Below are 16,445 nucleotides of genomic sequence, written 5' to 3'. Positions count from 1 at the left end.
CTAGCCCCGTGCGGTACCTGCCCTGGGAGTGTTTGATGGGGACAGTGCAGAGGGAGCTTTTTCTGTATCTAACCGCGTGCTGTACCTGCCCTGGGAGTGTTTGATGGGCACAGTATAGAGGGAGCTTTATTCTGTGTCTAACCCCGTGCTATACCTGCCCTGGGTGTGTTGGATGGGGACGATGTAGAGGGAGTTTTACTCTGTGTCTAACCCCGAGCTGTACCTGTTCTGGGAGTGTTTGATGGGGACAGTGTAGAGGAAGCTTTACTCTGTATCTAAACCCGTAGTGTACCTGCCCTGGGAGTGTTTGATGGGGACTGTGTAGAGGGAGCTTTAGTCTGTATCTAACCCCGTGCTGTACCTGTCCTGGGAGTGTTTGATAGGGACAGTGCAGAGGAAGCTTTATTCCTTATCTAAATCTGTGCTGTATCTGTCCTGGGAATGTTTGATGGGGACAGGTTAAAGGAGCTTTACTAAGTATCTAACCCCGGGCTGTACCACTCCTGGGAGTCTTTGATGGATACAGTGTAGAGGGACCTTTACTCTGTATTGAACCCAGTGCTTTACCTGCCCTGGGACTGTTTGATCGTCAAAGTGTAGATGTAGCTTTACTCTGTATCTAACCCTGTCCTGGGAGTGTTTGATGGGGACAGTGTAGTGGGAGCTATACTCTCTATCTAACCCCGTGCTGTACCTGTACTGGGAGTGTTTGAAGGGGACAGTGCAGAGGGAGCTTTACTGTGTATCTAACCCAGTGCTTTACCTGTCCTGGGAATGTTTGAAGGGGACAGTGTAGAAGAAGCTTTACTCTGTATCTAACTCTGTGCTGTACCTGTCCTGGGAGTGTTTGATGGGGACAGTATAGATGGAAATTTACCCTGTATCTAACCCCGTGCTGTATGTGCTCTGGGAGTGTTTGATGGGGACAGTGCAGAGGGTGCTTTACTCTGTATCGAACACCGTGCTGTACCTGTCCTGGGAGTGTTTGATGGGGACAGTGTAGAGGGTGCTTTACTCTGTATCGAACACCGTGCTGTACCTGTCCTGGGAGTGTTTGATGGGGACAGTGTAGAGGTAGCTTTACTCTGTATCACACCCCGTGCTGTACCTGTCCTGGGAGTGTTTGATGGGGACAGTGTCGAGGGAGATTTACTCTGTATCTAACCCAGTGCTTTACCTGTCCTGGGAGTGTTTGATTGGTCCAGTGTAGAGGAAGCTTTACTCTGTATCTACCCCTGTGCTGTATCTGTCCTGGGAGTGATTGATTGGGATAGAATAGAGGGAGCTTTACTCTTTATCTAACCCCGTGCTGTACTTGCCCTGGTAGTGTTTGATTTGGACAGTGCAGAGGGAGCTTTACTCTGTATCTAAACCCGTGCTGTACCTGTCCTGGGAGTGTTTGATGGGGACATTTTAGAGGGAGCTTTACTCTTTTTATAACAGTGTCCTGTACCTGCCCTGGGAGTGCTTGATGGGGACAGTGAAGAGGGAGCTTTATTCTGTATCTAACACCGGTCTGTACCAGTCCTGGGAGTGTTTGATGGGGACAGGTTAGTGGTTGCTTTACTCTGTATCTAGCCCCGTGCGGTACCTGCCCTGGGAGTGTTTGATGGGGACAGTGTAGAGGGGGCTTTACTCTGTATATATCTCCGTGCTGCACCTGTCCTGGGAATGTTTGATGGGGTCAGTATTGATGGAGCGTAACTCTGTATCTAACCCCGTGCTGTACCTGTCCTGGGAGTGTTTGATGGGTACAGTATCGAGGGAGCTTTACTCTGTATCACACCCTGTCCTGTTCCCGTCCTGGGAGTGTTTGATGGGGACAGTGTAGAGGGAGCTTTACTCTGTATCGAACCCCATGCTGTACCTGTACTCGGAGTGTTTGATGGAGACAGTGTAGAATGAGCTTTACTCTGTATCTAACCCTGTCCTGTTCCTGTCCTGGGAGTTGTTGATGGGGACAGTATAGAGGGAGCTTTACTCTGTATCTAACCCTGTCCTGTTCCTGTCCAGGGAGTGTTTGATGGGGACAGTACAGAGGGAGCTTTACTCTGTATCTAACCCCGTGCTTTTCCTGTACTGGGAGTGCTTGATGTGGACAGTGTAGGGGGAGCTTTACTCTGTATCTAACCCTGTACTGCACCTGCCCTGGGAGTGTTTGATGGGGACGGTGTGGAGGGAGCTTTACTCTGTATCTTACCCCGTGCTGTAACTGTCCTGGGAGTGTTTGATGCGGACAGTATAGAGGGAGCTATACTCTGTATATTGACCCGCGATGTTCCTGTCCAGGGAGTGTTTGATGTGGAGGGTATAGCAGAAGCTTAACTCTGTATCTATCTCCGTGCTGTACCAGCCCTGCGAGTTTTTGATGGGGACGGTGTAGAGGTAGATTTACTCTGTATCTAACCCTGTTCTGTACCTGCCCTGTGAGTGCTTGATGGGGACAGTGTAGAGGGAGCTTTACTCTGTATCTAACCCCATGCTGTACCAGTCCTGGGAGTCTTTGATGGGGAGAGGTTAGAGGGAGATTTACTCTGTATCTAACCCCGTGCTGTACCTGCCCTTGTAGTGTATGATGGGCACAGTGTACGGGGAGCTTTACTCTGTATCTAACCCCGTGCTGTACATGTCCTGGGTGTGTTTGATGGGGACAGTATCGAGGGAGCTTTCCTCTGTATCTAACCCTGAGCTGTACCTGTCCTGGGAGTGTTTGATGGAAACAGTGTAGAGGGAGCTTTACTCTGCATCTAACCCCGTGCTGTACCTGCCCTGCGAGTGTATGATGGCCAATGTGTAGGGGGAGCTTTACTCTGTATCTAACCCCGTGCTGTACCAGTCCTGGGAGTGTTTGATGGGGAGAGTATAGAGGGAGGTTTACTCTGTATCTAACCCTGTGCTGTACCAGTGCTGGGAGTGTTTGATGGAGACAGTGTAGAGGGAGCTTTACTATCTATCTAACCCAGTGCTTTACCTGCCCTAGGAGTGTTTGCCCTGTGTTTGATGGGGACAGTATCGAGGGAGATTTACTCTGTATCTAGCCCCTGCTGCATCCTTTCTGGGAGTGTTTGTTGGCAACATTCTCGCCCAAAACAAAAACAATCCACAAATCAGCCCTAATAAATTGAACATGAGTTTCCTTGTTTGATTCTCCCTGGTCTGTTCTGCTTCTCTGATAGATTCCTCATGTTTACCCTCCACATGAGCAGTCATCCTAATCCCGTCTACCTGTCCTGCTCCCAATGCGGCATCCGACTACAATAAGGCCAGTGATACAGCAGCGTCTCAGCGAGTGAGACAGGTGAGTCTTGAACCTGACCTGGATGTATGTGAGTGTCCCGGGTTAATCTGACACTCCAGGTACAGTTTAGACAGTTCGAGTGCATCGCAGCTTTGCCAGAATGTGACCTGGATTCCAAGGGTTAAATTGCAAAGTGAGATTGCACAAACTCGGGTTGTATTCCCTGAAATTTAGTAGCATCAGGGGTGACTTGATCAAATTGTCAAATGCTGAGAGGAACTGAGGGGGGAGATTAGGGGAATGTATGAGCTCTTGTCCTGAGTAACAAGCTGTGTGAGGCATCTTATCGAATCCCTTTTGAACAGACAAGTATCCTCCTGTCACTACAGGTTACCTGTATGTTGCAAAGTTATTCTGATAATTTTCATCCCACAGAGTCAAAATTTCTGCGATTCTGTGTCTGAGTCAGAACTTCAAATAGTTCAGATTCACTGTTTAAAATAAGCAGTCACTTTTCTGTGGTGGTTTTTGTGTTTGAATATGGATCTCAGAATCTGTCAGTGGAAGGGAGTTTCTACAGAGATAGGAAATGGGATTGATGAATAAAGGTGCAGGATTTTGTTCACTGCATTTGATTTTGTCTGTTGCAGTTTCCCAGGAGGTTACATTTTCATGGGAAAGGGATGATTATCCAATGTCAACAATTCAATTTCTTCAGACAAGTGAAAACGCAAGAGAAAGAGGGAATATACCAACACTGGAACAAACAGGGAACTGTATGAGGAAGGTTTCAATTCTCTGCATGTTTTAATGTGAATTCCTGAGCTAAAGATTGAAATAAACAGGAGTTTAAATCTCACACTGGGAAGCCGTACAATTTCAGTCCTGTTAGCCTAAAATTAAAAATAAATATCTACAATTAACAATTTCTTGTACAAAGAGAATTTGACCCTGTATCGAACCCCATAATGTATTTGGGTTGGGAGTGTTTGATGACAGTGTAGCCAAAGCTTTAATTTGAAACAAGTTTCTGCAAACGTCAATTGACACAAAGTCTCTTGTTAATGTTTCAATCTGAGGATGATAGATTTTTGTTAGGCAAAGGTGTAAAGAGATATGGAGGTCGATCAGAGATCAGTCAGGATCTCATTGAATGTCAGAAACAGGGTGTGGGGAGAAATGGAATCTTCCTCTTCCAATGTACTATGATAAATATCCTTCCTTCAATCTCTGTCTCTCGGTCTCCCTCTCGATCTGTGTCTCTGTCTTCTTCTCACTCGCTCTCTCTCTCTCTCTCTCTCTCTTCCTCTCTCAGAATCTATATAAATGACACAAACACCAGTCAGCCTTTTAGGTTTGTTCACAGAGGCCATATTATGTGCCCACAGCACAGGGACATTTCTGACAGAGTTGACTCCTCAGGAATGTGACATTGGTACTTTCAACGTGACAGAGACACAACTATGGAGACACTGATCAGACACTCATCCCCCAGACACCGCATTTTGCACGGGTTCCAGGTCATCACCACTCGCTGATTTAAAAAGATTTTCACCACATCCCCCCCCTTCATCCCTTTCTCAAAACCTTCACCCTGTCTCTCCCCCTGTCACCATCGAACCAATTTTTTGAATTTGACTCTCTATGGACCCCATACTGTAATTGGGTTGGGAGTGTTTGATGAACAGTGTAGTCAAAGCTTCACTCTGAAACACTGGAATTGAGGTTAAGGGGTGATTTGATCAAATGCTTCAAGATACTAATGTAAATGAATCATGTATTTTATAGCCAGGCATGTTGAAAAATATTTGGAGCTTTACCCTTTTCTCCAGCTGATGAACTTTAAATTTGAACACTTTTTAAATTGAACTCAAATTCAAAGGTGAATGACGCTTTTTAATCTCATAACTCAATTGTTGTGGGAGCTTTACTCTGTATCAAACCCCATGCTGTACCTGTTCTGGGATTGATTGAAGGGCACAATTTAACAACAACTTTAATTCCTATCTTACCCCGCGCTGTCCAATAACGGATGCAGATTCAGATAAATCGGATGTTTCATTTCTGTGTCACTTTCTGTATCTTGAAGCTTCCATTTGGAGCTGGAAATCTGTCAGTTGACGAATGTTGTCTTGAAAATTTCACCCTGAATAGTGTGAGCCTTAGTATTGTGGAAACGTGTGAAGAAAGTGTTTGCATTCACACATTCCTACATTGTGAAATGTAAGTTAGCTTTGAAACAATAGGATGTAGGGCCAGGGAGTCAGAATGGGCAACAGGATTTGGATGATTAAAGAGTAAATTTTAATGATGTCCTTTGAAGAAGCCGTTTACTGTAAATGTCCCGAAACAATAAAATGCTTCAAAGGAAATATCCCGGTTGACAGAAGTGGTTCCCCAATGTCTGAAACACTTTCCCAAGTCTGCAGAGACATGAAGGTGGCAGAGATATTGTAGGATACAGATCATGAGATACCAGAGAATCACAGAATTGAAGTTGTGGGGCCCTCTGCTGTTTCAGAATGTCAGTTTTGATGTTTAACTCTGTGAAACTTGGCTAATGATTCAGAAAGCAGAAAGTTCCAATCCAATCTGTAACCTGCACTTCAAATTCCAAAGAGATATGTGCAGCTTAAGTGAATGGGTGAAATAGTGAAAGATGGGATTCATTGTAGGCAAATGTGTGGCTCCTCACTTTAAAAAGGATGGAACAGGTTACATTATAAATGGTGAAAAGCTGCAAACAATGAGGGTCCAAAGAGTCCCTATCCATTTGTGTCAAGACTAAGAAAACATCAAATAGTTCCAATGAGAAATTAAATTTGATATTTGGGATAAAGCTGGTTAAAAACTCACACTACCCATTCCATGAATCAGCCTCTGTAACCTGCAATTCAGCACATCACAAGAAAAATGATATTTTCAACTGTTCTTGATTCCAGTCTGTTACTCAATCCCGGGTATCTATTATTCTATATATAAACCCCCTGATCCCCTCTATTAGATTTCAGTCTGTAACTCACTCCCGCGTATCTATTATTCTATATATATACCCACTGAACCCCTCAATTAGATTCCAGCCTGTAACTCAATCCCGGGTATCTATTATTCTATATATAAACCCCCTGATCCCCTCTATTAGATTTCAGTCTGTAACTCACTCCCGCGTATCTATTATTCTATATATATACCCACTGAACCCCTCGATTAGATTCCAGTCTGTAACTCAATCCTGGGTATCGTTTATTCTATATATAAACCACCTGAACCCCTCAATTAGATTCCAGCCTGTCACTCACTCCCGGGTATCTATGATTCTATATATAAACCCCCTGAACCCTTCGATTAGATTCCAGTCTGTAACTCACTCCCGGGTATCTATTATTCTATATATAAAACCCCTGACCCATTCAATTAGATTCCAGTCTGTAACTCTCTCCCGTTATCTACTATTCTATATATAAACCCCTCAATCCCCTCGATGAGATTCCGTTCTTTAACTCACTCCCGGATATCTTTTATTCGATATATATTATATCTACATGATTTATAAAGAAGCCACCCCGAACCCCTCGATTAAATTTCAGCCTGTAACTCACTCCTGGGCATCTATTATTCTATATATACACCACCCCAAACCCCTCCGTTGGATTCCAGTCTGTAACTCACTCCCGGGTGTCTGTGATTCTATATATAAACCACCACGAACCCCTCCATTAGATTCCAGTCTGTAACTCACTCCCGGGTGTCTGTTATTCTATATATAAACCACCACGAACCCCTCGATTAGAATCCAGTCTGTAACTCACTCCCGGGTATCTGTTATTCTATTTAAGATAATAGTTTAGAATGGCACAAGTTTGCCATAATGTCTGGAAAGAGGGTTGAAACAGAGGGGCTGAGGTAGCAAAACAAGAGGAGGGGGTGTGAATAGACACAGGATCTGGGGGTCTCCAATGTGTAGACTCTGCCCAGCTCTCATTCATTTCTTTTAGAAAAGGCCGAATTGCGAAAATGAATCCAGGGACAGTGAAGCAAGTGACTCACTAACAATGAGAGCATTTTAAACATTCATTCATTCACTGCAAAGCGCTCAGCCTTTCTGAGGTTCTGAAGGGGTCGGGGGTCTTCACTGTCTTAGTCCCTCTCCAACTTGCTGCCTCTCTCTCTCTGTGTAAATATTGCCCCATTTTAAAAGGTGCTGAACAGAGGTGGCTGCACCCTGTGGGATCTTGCTGTGCCCAAATTCCCAGCAGTGTTTCATACTGTGCCACAACCAGTTAATTTATTAAAAATGAGCTGATTGGACTGATTTCCAGTCCCTCAGGAGCCCTTTACCAAGTCCTAACTGTGAGAGTGTGTAAAAGTTTGTGCTAATTCCTGAATAATGCTGGTGTTTTAGGCAGGGCGATGAATTGGGAGGTGGAACAGTCATTTGAATTCAGTCTCTCTAGGATGTGTCCCTACGTTACAACAGAGAGAGAGGGGGGAGATTGAGGGAAACAGGAAAAGACAGTGAAACAGAGGCAGGTGGTTGGGGGTGAGGAAGAGACACAGGGTCCGGGTGGGGTTAGGGGAGGGTCTCCAGTGTGGAGTCAGTACCCAGCTCCCAGTCTCTGCAGAAAAGCCTCAGTCACACCCTCCCGGGGACGCCTGGTTTGTAAAAATCGATGCTGGGATGGAGATTTCAAAAGTCTCCCCCAGGAAGCAGCAGCTTGTTCCCGGTTTGAAGAGAAGGAGTTTAGACCTTTCTGGGGATATGTCCGGACTCAGAGCACACATGGTGCCCGGGGGGTGGGAGAGAGGGGGAAGAGGAAGGGTTACAGCAGGCATGAGGCTGGGGAAGGAAATGTGTCTCCCTGTTCCCATCCGGATAGCATTACATTGCTGCCTGTGGGATCCCCCTGTGCAGAAACATCCTGCAGCTTTTCCTGAACTGCAGCTGGGAACACACGACGTTTCTGGGGGAGGAGGTGGAATTTCCCTGTCTCTGTCACTCCAGCTTTCTCTCTCCCTCTCTCTTTCCAGACAGGACCCCTTGCTGATCCTGTCCACTGAGGGTTAATGACAGGACAGGACCCCTTGCTGCTCCTCTCCACTGAGGGTTAACCCCAGGACAGACATGGTTTCAACAAGGGCCAATCATTACTTTTGGTTTAATAATAAATCTATATTTCTTTCCCCTGTTGGTTGTGTTACTCCAGTTCCAAACCCTGATCTCACACAAACCCCCAAAACACTGGCAGTAATCACAGTCCCCAACCCACTCTCCCTCTCACCCCAACCCACTCTCCCTCTCACCCCAACCCACTCTCCCTCTCACCCCAACCCACTCTCCCTCTCACCCCAACCCACTCTCCCTCTCACCCCAACCCACTCTCCCTCTCAGCCCAACCCACTCTCCCTCTCACCCCAACCCACTCTCCCTCTCACCCCAACCCACTCTCCCTCTCACCCCAACCCACTCTCCCTCTCACCCCAACCCACTCTCCCTCTCACCCCAACCCACTCTGCCTCTCACCCCAACCCACTCTCCCTCTCACCCCAACCCACTCTCCCTCTCACCCCAACCCACTCTCCCTCTCACCCCAACCCACTTTCCCTCTCACCCCAGCCCACTCTCCCTCTCACCCCAACCCACTCTCCCTCTCACCCCAACCCACTCTCCCTCTCACCCTAACCCACTCTGCCTCTCACCCCAACCCACTCTCCCTCTCACCCCAACCCACTCTCCCTCTCACCCTAACCCACTCTCCCTCTCATCCCATCCCACTCTCCCTCTCAGCCCAACCCTCTCACACCAACCCACTCTCCCTATCACCACTCCCTGTCCTGGTAGTCTTTGATGGGGACAGTATAGAGGGAGATTTACTCTGTATCTAACCCCGTTCTGTACCTGCCCTGGGGGTGTTTGATGGGGACGGTGTAGAGGGAGATTTACTCAGTATCTAACACCGTGCTGTACCTGCTCTGGGAGTGTATGATGGGCACAGTGTAGGGGGAGCTTTACTCTGTATCTAACCCCGTGCTGTACCAGTCCTGGGAGTGTTTGATGGGGACAGTATAGAGGTAGATTTACTCTTATATAACCTTGAGCTGTACCAGTCCTGGGAGTGTTTGATGGAGACAGTGTAGAGGGAGATTTACTCTGTATCTAACCCCGTGCTGTACATGCCCTGGGAGTGTATGATGGCCACAGTGTAGAGGGAGCTTTACTCTGTATCTAACCCTGATCTGTTCCAGTCCTGGGAGTGTTTGATAGGGACAGTATAGAGGGAGCTTTAATCTGTTCCTAACCCTGTCCAGTTCCTGTCCAGGGAGTGTTTGATGGGGACAGTATAGAGGGAGCTTTACTCTGTATCTAACCCCGTGGTGTATTGCCTGGGAGTGTTTGATGTGGACAGTGTAGAGGTAGCTTTACTCTGTATCTAACCCCGTGCTGTACCTGCCCTGGGAGTGTTTGATGGGGACAGTATCGAGGGAGCTTTACTCTGTATCTAACCCTGTTCTGTTCCTGTCCAGGGAGTGTTTGATGGGGACAGTATCGAGGGAGCTTTACTCTGTATCTAGCCCCTGCTGCATCATCTCTGGGAGTGTTTGTTGGCAACATTCTCGCCCAAAACAAAAACAATCCACAAATCAGGCCTAATAAATTGAACGTCAGTTTCCTTGTTTGATTCTCCCTGGTCTGTTCTGATTCTCTGATAGATCCCTCGTGTTTACCCTCCACATGAGCAGTCTTCCTAATCCCGTCTACCTGTCCTGCTCCCAATGCGGCATCCGACTACAATAAGGCCAGTGATACAGGAGCGTCTCAGCGAGTGAGACAGGTGAGTCTTGAACCTGACCTGGGTGTATGTGAGTGACCCGGGTTAATCCGACACTCCAGGGACAGTTTAGACAGTTCGAGTGCATCACAGCTTTGCCAGAATGAGACCTGGATTCCAAGGGTTAAATTGCAAAGTGAGATTGCACAAACTCGGGTTGTATTCCCTGAAATCTAGTAGCATCAGGGGTGACTTGATCAAATGGTCAAATCCTATTGATGTTACCTGTATGTTGCAAAGTTATTCTAATAATTTTCATCCCACAGAGTCAAAATTTCTGCGATTCTGTGTCTGAGTCAGAACTTCAAATAGTTCAGATTCACTGTTTAAAATAAGCAGTCACTTTTCTGTGGTGGTTTTTGAGATTGAGTATGGATCTCATAATCTGTCAGTGGAAGGGAGTTTCTACAGAGATAGGAAATGGGATTGATGAATAAAGGTGCAGGATTTTGTTCACTGCATTAGATTGTGTCTGTTGCAGTTTCCCAGGAGTTTACATTTTCATGGGAAAGGGATGATCATCCAATGTCAACAATTCAATTTCTTCAGACAAGTGAAAACGCAAGAGAAAGAGGGAATATACCAACACTGGAACAAACAGGCAACCGTATGAGGAAGGTTTCAATTCTCTGCATGTTTTAATGTGAATTCCTGAGCTAAAGATTGAAATAAACAGGAGTTTAAATCTCACACTGGGAAGCCGTACAATTTCAGTCCTGTTAGCCTAAAATTAAAAATAAATATCTACAATTAAAAATTTCTTGTACAAAGAGAATTTGACCCTGTATCGAACCCCATAATGTATTTGGGTTGGGAGTGTTTGATGACAGTGTAGCCAAAGCTTTAATTTGAAACAAGTTTCTGCAAACGTCAATTGACACAAAGTCTCTTGTTAATGTTTCAATCTGAGGATGATAGATATTTGTTAGGCAAAGGTGTAAAGAGATATGGAGGTCGATCAGAGATCAGTCAGGATCTCATTGAATGTCAGAAACAGGGTGTGGGGAGAAATGGAATCTTCCTCTTCCAATGTACTATGATAAATATCCTTCCTTCAATCTCTGTCTCTCGGTCTCCCTCTCCATCTGTGTCTCTGTCTTCTTCTCACTCGCTCGGTCTCTCTCTCTCTCTCTCTTCCTCTCTCAGAATCTATATAAATGACACAAACACCAGTCAGCCTTTTAGGTTTGTTCACAGAGGCCATATTATGTGCCCACAGCACTGCGACATTTCTGACAGAGTTGACTGCTCAGGAATGTGACATTGGTACTTTCAACGTGACAGAGACACAACTATGGAGACACTGATCAGACACTCATCCCCCAGACACCGCATTTTGCACGGGTTCCAGGTCATCACCACTCGCTGATTTAAAAAGATTTTCACCACATCCCCCCCCCTTCATCCCTTTCTCAAAACCTTCACCCTGTCTCTCCCCCTGTCACCATCGAACCAATTTTTTGAATTTGACTCTCTATGGACCCCATACTGTACTTGGGTTGGGAGTGTTTGATGAACAGTGTAGTCAAAGCTTCACTCTGAAACACTGGAATTGAGGTTAAGGGGTGATTTGATCAAATGCTTCAAGATACTAATGTAAATGAATCATGTTTTTTATAGCCAGGCATGTTGAAAAATAATTGGAGCTTTACCCTTTTCTCCAGCTGATGAACTTTAAATTTGAACACTTTTTAAATTGAACTCAAATTCAAAGGTGAATGACGCTTTTTAATCTCATAACTCAATTGTTGTGGGAGCTTTACTCTGTATGGAACCCCATGCTGTATCTGTTCTGGGAGCGTTTGATGGGGACAATTTAACAACAACTTTAATTCCTATCTTACCCCGCGCTGTCCAATAACGGATGCAGATTCAGATAAATCGGATGTTTCATTTCTGTGTCACTTTCTGTATCTTGAAGCTTCCATTTGGAGCTGGAAATCTGTCAGTTGATGAATGTTGTCTTGAAAATTTCACCCTGAATAGTGTGAGCCTTAGTATTGTGGAAACGTGTGAAGAAAGTGTTTGCATTCACACATTCCTACATTGTGAAATGTAAGTTACCTTTGAACCAATAGGATGTGGGGCCAGGGAGTCTGAATGGGCAACAGGATTTGGATGATTAAAGAGTAAATTTTAATGATGTCCTTTGAAGGAGCCGTTTACTGTAAATGTCCCGAGACAATGAAATGGTTCCCCAATGTCTGAATAACTTTCCAAGTCCTCAGAGACATGAAGGGGGCAGAGCTATTGTAAGTTACAGATCATGAGATACCAGTGAATCACATAATTGAAGTTGTGGGGCCCTCTCCTGTTTCAGAATGTCAGTTTTGATGTTTAACTCTGTGAAACTTGGCTAATGATTCTTAAAGCAGAAAGTTCCAATCCAATCTGTAACCTGCACTTCAAATTCCAAAGAGATATGTACACCTTAAGTGAATGGGTGAAATAGTGCAAGATGGGATTCATTGTAGGCAAATGTGTGGCTCCTCACTTTAAAAAGGATGGAACAGGTTACATTATAAATGGTGAAAAGCTGCAAACAGTGAGGGTCCAGAGAGTCCCTATGCATTTGTGTCAAGACTAATAAAACATCAAACAGTTCCAATGAGAAATTAAATTTGATATTTGGGATAAAGCTGGTTAAAAACTCACACTACACATTCCATGAATCAGCCTCTGTAACCTGCACTTCAGCACATCACAAGAAAAAATATGTTTTCAACAGTTTGTGATTCCAGTCTGTAACTCAATCCCGGGTATCTATTATTCTATATATAAACCCCCTGAACCCCTCGATTAGATTCCAGTCCATAACTCACTCCCGGGTCTCTATTATGCTTTATATAAACCCCCTGAACACCTCGATTAGATTCCAGTCTGGAACTCAATCCCGGGTATCGATTAATCTTTATATAAACCCCCTGAACACCTCGAATAGATTCCAGTCTGTAACTCACACCTGGGTAATTATTATTATATATATAAACCCCCTGATCACTTCGATTAGATTCCAGTCTGTAACTCACTCCTGGGTATCTATTATTCTATATATAAACCCCACAATCCCCTTGATTAGATTCCAGTCTGTAACTCACTCCCGCATATCTATGATTCTATATATAAACCCTCTGAACCCCTCGATTAGATTCCAGTCTGTACCTCACTCCCGGGTATCTATTATTCTATATAAAAACCCCACAAACCCCTCGATTAGATTCCAGTCTGTACCTCACTCCCGGGTATCTATTATTCTATATATAAACCCCACAAACCCCTCGATTCGATTCCAGCACTTCCACATCACAAGTTGAGGAAGGGGTCTCCCCCCATTTTAAAGATGGAGAAAGGATCTCCCTCCAATTTAAAGATGGAGAAGGGATATGTCACAGGATATTGTTCTTTATACTCAATAAAGTTAACTAATTTCTGAACATTTTCAGTTTCCCCCTACACTTTCTCTTTCTCTCACCTTCATTTTCATTCTCTCCCTCTCCCACCCCATCTCTCTGCCACTCTACCACATTTCTCTGTTTCTCTCTCTCACCCCATCACTTTACCCTAAACTCGCTCCCCTCTCTTCACCTCTCTCTCTCTCACCTCATCCCTTTTCCTTTCATTTTATCTCTTCTCTCTATCTCACTCACTCGCCCCAGCTCTCTTTCTCTCTCACCCTGTCTCTCCACTGCTCTGTCTCCCTATCTCTCATTCCGGCTATCTCTCCCTCTCTCTCACTCCTTTCCTCCGTTGCTCTGCTCCTCTCTCTGTCGCCCCCATCTCTCTCCCTCTCGCCTTGTCTCTCTTTCTACCTCTGTACCTCTTTCATCCCATCTATCTCGCCCTCTCTCTCTCTCCCTCTCTCCCTCTCCCACTTCTTTTGAGCCAAAATTGGATATAAAGCTGAATAGAAAATTTTTTCAGGGTCCCGTGAAAAGGCAGATGATTCAGACCAGCGAAATGTGGATACAGAATTGGCTGATGGATAGGAAACAGAGAGTTCACGGATATTTTTCCTGCTGGATGTAGGATTGTAGTAGAGTTTCACTGGGGTCAGTATTGGAACCCTGGATTTCCCTGCTGTATATAAATGATTGAGATATTGGTGTGCAGGGGACCATTTGAGAGTTTGTGGATGGCACAAAACTTGGGAGAATGATAAACAGAGAGGGGGACAGTGTAGAGCATCAAAAGGACATTTACAAGTTGGGAGAGTGGGCAGATAGGTGGCCAATGATGTTCAATGTGGAGACGTTTGATGTGATGCATTTTGGTAGGAGGAACATGGACAGGAAAAATAAAATTAGGGGTGAAATTATGAATGGGGTGCAGGAGCAGAAAAACCTGGTGGAGATGTTCATAGATCATTGAAGGTGGCAGGACAGGTTGAGCGAGTGGTTCAAAAAGCATATCGTATCCTGGGCTTTACTAATAGGGGCTTAGAGTACAAGAGCAGGGAGGTTATGCTGAATTTATATAAGACGCTAGTTAGACCTCAGATGGAGTATTGTGTACAGTCCTGGGAGCAACACTATAGGAAGGATATGATTCCCGGGGCAGTGTGATTACGTGGGATGGAATTGAGATTTACACCCCTTCTGTGTTTGATGTTGGAATCAGCTTCATTTGGGGTGTGCTGTGTTTCGTAGACATTTTCAGATCTTTTTAAATAATTCCCTTTTTTTATAGACTGCATCACTGAGTGTGAATTGGAGCTTAGCATCCATTTTTTAAATTGTTTGAAAATAGTTTTAAACTTCGCCCCTAGTTCCAAACTCTCCCACAAGGGGAAACATCTTCTCCACATCCACCCTGTCAAGTCACCTCAGTAACTTACATCTTTCACTAAGATCACCTCTCCAAATTCTAAAATCCAATGGATACAGGCCCAGCCTGTCCAACCTTTCCTCATAAGAAAATCAGAATCCTTTCCTCATAAGATCAGAGATGATGAGAAATGCCTCACACAATTAGCCTTGTCCTTGTCTTCATTGGATTCTGAGCAACAACCTGTTTCCGTTCTGATTGCACTAGACCAGGCTTCTGTTTCAATTACACTAGACCCTGCCTCAGTTAATACTGCACTAGACATTCTCTAAGTTGATATAACACGTGGCCGTGTCTCTCTGAATGCTACACTTCACCCGGCCTCTGGACGACACACGACCATTTCTCTGTTTATAACACAATAGGCCCTGTCTTTACTTGGTATCTAACCCGGTGTTGAACCTTCCCTGGGCCTGTTGGATGGGACAGAGCAGAGGGAATTTAACTCTCTATCGAACCCCATACTGTATTTGGTTTGGGTGTGTTTGTTGAACAGTGTGGATGAAGCTTTACACTGGAATTTAGGTGAGGGGGTGATTTGATGAAATATTTCTGGATAATAATGCAAGTAGATGTTCGAAAAAGACTAACTATTTCCGCCGGTTTGGGGAGTCTGGGCCTTGAGGCCATGGTTTTTCAACTATGTTTAGAATTTTAGAATTGCAGGAGGGAAACTAAGAAACACTTTAAAACACCAAGCGTGGTATTAGTTTGGATCTCTCTCACATGAACGGAAATTGATGCTGAGCCACTAGTCCATGTTTAAAACTGAGGCTGATAGATTTCTGTTAGCTAACACGCTGCAGAGATATGAGACCAAGTGGTTCAATCACAGATCAGCCAGGATCTCATTGAATGTCAGAACAGGGTTGGAGGGTTAAATGGCCTCTTGCTCTTTCCATGTGCTATCACCAACATCCTTTATTCACTGTCTGGCTCTCAGTCACCCACTTGGTCTGAGAGTCTATATTTCTCATTCACTCGATCTGTGTCTTCTCTCCCTGTCTCTCTTCCTCTGAGAATCTAGTCTACAAACACCAGGCAGCCATTTTAGGTTTGTTCACAGTGGCCATTTTATGTCCCCACAGCAATGGGACGTTTAGGACAGAGTAAACTCATGTAACATTAGTATTTTAAACGTGACAGAGACACAGGTATGGAGACATAAATTCCTTGTGTATTCCCGGGAATATTGAAGGATCCTGGCGTTCACTCCCACACTTTGCTGTTGTGAATTTGAATTCTGAATTTTCTAAAACTGAATCTGGAAGTAAAAACCCCCGGGATAGAATGATTCACATTCTTTCTGCTGCTGCAAAGCCCGTGTCTGTGTCTGTTTCTCAGTATTTATTAACAATTTAAGATAATAATTTAGAATGCCACAAGTTTGCCATAATGTCTGGAAAGAGGGTTGAAACAGAGGGGCTGAGGTAGCAAAACAAGAGGAGGGGGTGTGAATAGACACAGGATCTGGGGGTCTCCAATGTGTAGACTCTGCCCAGCTCCCAGTCACATCTTTTAGAAAAGGCTGAATTGCGAAAATGAATCCAGGGACA

This window comes from Cetorhinus maximus, unplaced genomic scaffold, assembly GCF_964194155.1.
Source record: "Cetorhinus maximus unplaced genomic scaffold, sCetMax3.hap1.1 HAP1_SCAFFOLD_105, whole genome shotgun sequence".
In the NCBI taxonomy this organism is placed as follows: Eukaryota; Metazoa; Chordata; class Chondrichthyes; order Lamniformes; family Cetorhinidae; genus Cetorhinus; species Cetorhinus maximus.
The sequence above is the reverse complement of the archived record's forward strand: the minus strand, read 5'-3'. Positions refer to the sequence as shown.